Consider the following 3211-nt stretch of genomic DNA (forward strand, 5'->3'; position numbering starts at 1 on the left):
CATATATTTGATTTGGGAAGAAATCTGGTAAGTTGCGGAGAAGGAAGGAAAGAGACGCCACGTGTCACGCTCGGAGTGGTTGACGTGTACTGGATTTGGTCAGAGACGAGGGATGCTAGCTGACATTTGGGTCCCATTGAGACAAGTGGCGCTCATAGATTGGTTGAATGGGCTGGCGCTGAGCAGATGCGGGACCCACGCGAGACAGTGGAGAACGCGCGATAGATCGCGCATGCATGGAACGCCCTCCCATGAAGTTATGCGTGTAGGTGACGCGCGCGAGATGGAGTGGGGAACGCGGGACCGTTCAAGAGCGCGGGAATCGGCTTATGGCTTCGGCTCACGCGGCTCTTGCTCGGCTTGGAGGCTTGGATTGGTTGAAAATATGGCTTTCATGGCTCCCTCTTGTGTAGCTTTTCACACTGCTTTCGTCTGTAAATAATTAAGCAAAAACTAGACAAATTCTAATTAAAAATATTATCCAATTAAAAATATTATGAATAAAAATAATAGAATTGTTTAATTAATGCTTAAATATTTTAATATTATATAAATCAAAAGCAATATTTATAGTACATTTTCATGCACTTATCAGGTAGGCTCGGGTTTACCGAGTTGCACGGGTTGGTCGGTTTGGGCCTGAAAGTTGGGCGGTTGGGCCTGTGGGCTGCGATCATTTCATTGGGCCGTTGGGATATATGCAAAACTTAACAAATTATTAAGCTGGAAAAAAAAAACAGATTACCAAGCTGGCTCAGCAAGGTTACATTTATATATATGTAGAACTTAACAAATTATCAAGCTAGAAAAAAAAAAAAAAAAACAGATTACATAGCTGGCTCAACAAGGTTACATTTATATATATGCAGAACTTAACAAATTATCAAGCTAGAAAAAAAAAACAGTAAATAAGTAAAGTAAATACTAAATATTATCTAACATAACAAATAATACATTCAACATCCAACAGTCTAAAATAGAACTAACTAATGCAGTAAAAGGTAATTGAGCAAGACTCAAACTAGAGAAGACTTCAAGTTGACTAGAGAATATCTGGTTTTCTAAGTTGCGTCCTATTCAATTTGCATTACAAAAAAAAATCACAGTATATGATTCTAAATTTGAAACTTCCACCCAAGAAATTCATGAAAATAAATGCAGGATGATGAACAAAACCACTCAAGAATTTAGACGAGATTTCCCCCATCAACTTCTCAGTTCTCAAAGGCAAACAAGGCATAGCTACACAAAATAATATAATTCGAGAGAACAGAAAAACGAGAAAGAGAACCACAGAAACTAAAAAAATGAAAATAAGAACACCAAGTTCAAATACGAAAAATAAAAACTAATCTTTTACTCTTCTTCTTCAATCTTCCTAAGTCGCTGCCTGAAGAAGAAGAAAAGAAGTGTTATTTAAACAAAAGTGAACACAAAAGAACATACGAAAGTTCTATTTAAACAAAAGTGAACACAAAAGAACAAACGAAAATGAGAGAGCCTCTGCTTCTAAGTTCTAACATTTCACAGTTCGAAATGTGTAAGATGAAGAAGAAGAATTGCAATTTGATCTGAGTCTGAACGAAGAAGAAGAATTGCTATTCGATTTGAGCATGAGGACTGCGAGGAGTTGAGGACGGAGGAACGGCGGTGGAAGTGAGGGGTTTTAGGGTTTCTGAGAGGAGATTGAAGAGAGAGAAGGAATTGAGAGAGGGAAAGTGAGGAAAGTCTGAGAGATAAGACGCTAGGAGCGGTTGCGGGCTGCGGCGCACGCAAAATGAAAATGAGAGACATAGAGAGAGTGAGAAACATCAAGGTTGGGTTTTTTCACATGCTTTTTCATCCGGGATAGGGGTACTTTGGGTTCATGGACTCCCACCCTGTGCTCTTACTCGTACGGTGCAAATTAGATATAATTAAAATAAAAAATTAAATTAAAAATTGAAAACCCCCAATTTTTGAGTAGAATCAGCTCAACTCGGCCGGATTCGTTGGGTTCGTTATTTCTTACCGCCCTAGCTATAGATACAATATTTTTTAGACCTAGTATGTCCAGACGTAAAAAATAAATAAGCCCGCCATTAATCTAATGTGCCCATCCGGCATCCACACCGAATTTATTGAAATCCTAAAAAGTATAAAAGAAAACCTTTCAAAAGAAAAAAAAAAAAAGAAAACAAAGATCTGAAACGGAGTTCGCCGGAGTGAGGGGAGGGGGTCCCCGGAGCGAGGGCGCGAGGGCACTCAGATCTTGGACCCACAACCTCAGATCGCGACGGCGATCGCAATGGGGTGGAATCCCACCATGGGTCACGACCCGCGATAAGCAGATATTGTCGTGACCCGCGATTCCGTCGCGACGGCCTCTGTTGATGTTGCGACGGACCTCCTCGCGACGAATCGCCACCCGCGCGACAGAATCGTGACGGAGGTCGCGACAAAAATCGCTAATGAGGTCGCGATCCTGTTGCTGCGACGACGGTGGCAAGCCACGAAGACGGAGGGGCGGCAAGTGGTTCACCGGCGGCTTTGGTTGTTTTTTTTTTTTTTTGGTTTTTTCATTGCTAATAATTATAATATACGAGATTATGATTCAATGTGGGTGTGTTTACTTTTGTTCAATGGAAACGCGATCTGAACCCTTTAACTTCGAACAGTTTAAAAAAGGGGCATATCAGTTGCATATCCGTACGATACGGTTCCATAGTCAGCTCTAAAAAAATTAGTTCTTCATATAAAAAAAGAGATTTTTCGCCATGGTTCCCCAAATTTTGTAACCGTTAGGGCGTTTAATATGTAGTAATTAGTAAGAATCATATTCTTAAAAAATTGATAGGAGGTAATATAATTCTAAAGAATAATACATTATTATGTTTAGTTTCATACAAAAATTTTATCTCAAATTCTCAAAAATAATGCATTATTATATTTAGTTGTGTATGAAAATATTGTGTCTTAAAAAAAATTAAAATTACAATTAATACTCATATATGCTAATAACATAATATTATATTTTTTTTAAATATTTAGCCCTTAAAAAGTATAAAATACTCAAGGCTACGGATAAAATTCACTTCTTCTTCACTGCAAAAGCACTCTTTTTTCTCCACAGGAAGTTCTTTTACAGAAATGGGAAGAAATGTCTCGCCTCCCAAGTTGAGAGAATCTTTGACCGACACTTTAAATCTAGCTTCAAACATCAAAAATCAAA

Source organism: Morus notabilis, unplaced genomic scaffold, assembly GCF_000414095.1.
Source record: "Morus notabilis unplaced genomic scaffold, ASM41409v2 Scaffold1123, whole genome shotgun sequence".
NCBI classification, from domain to species: Eukaryota; Viridiplantae; Streptophyta; class Magnoliopsida; order Rosales; family Moraceae; genus Morus; species Morus notabilis.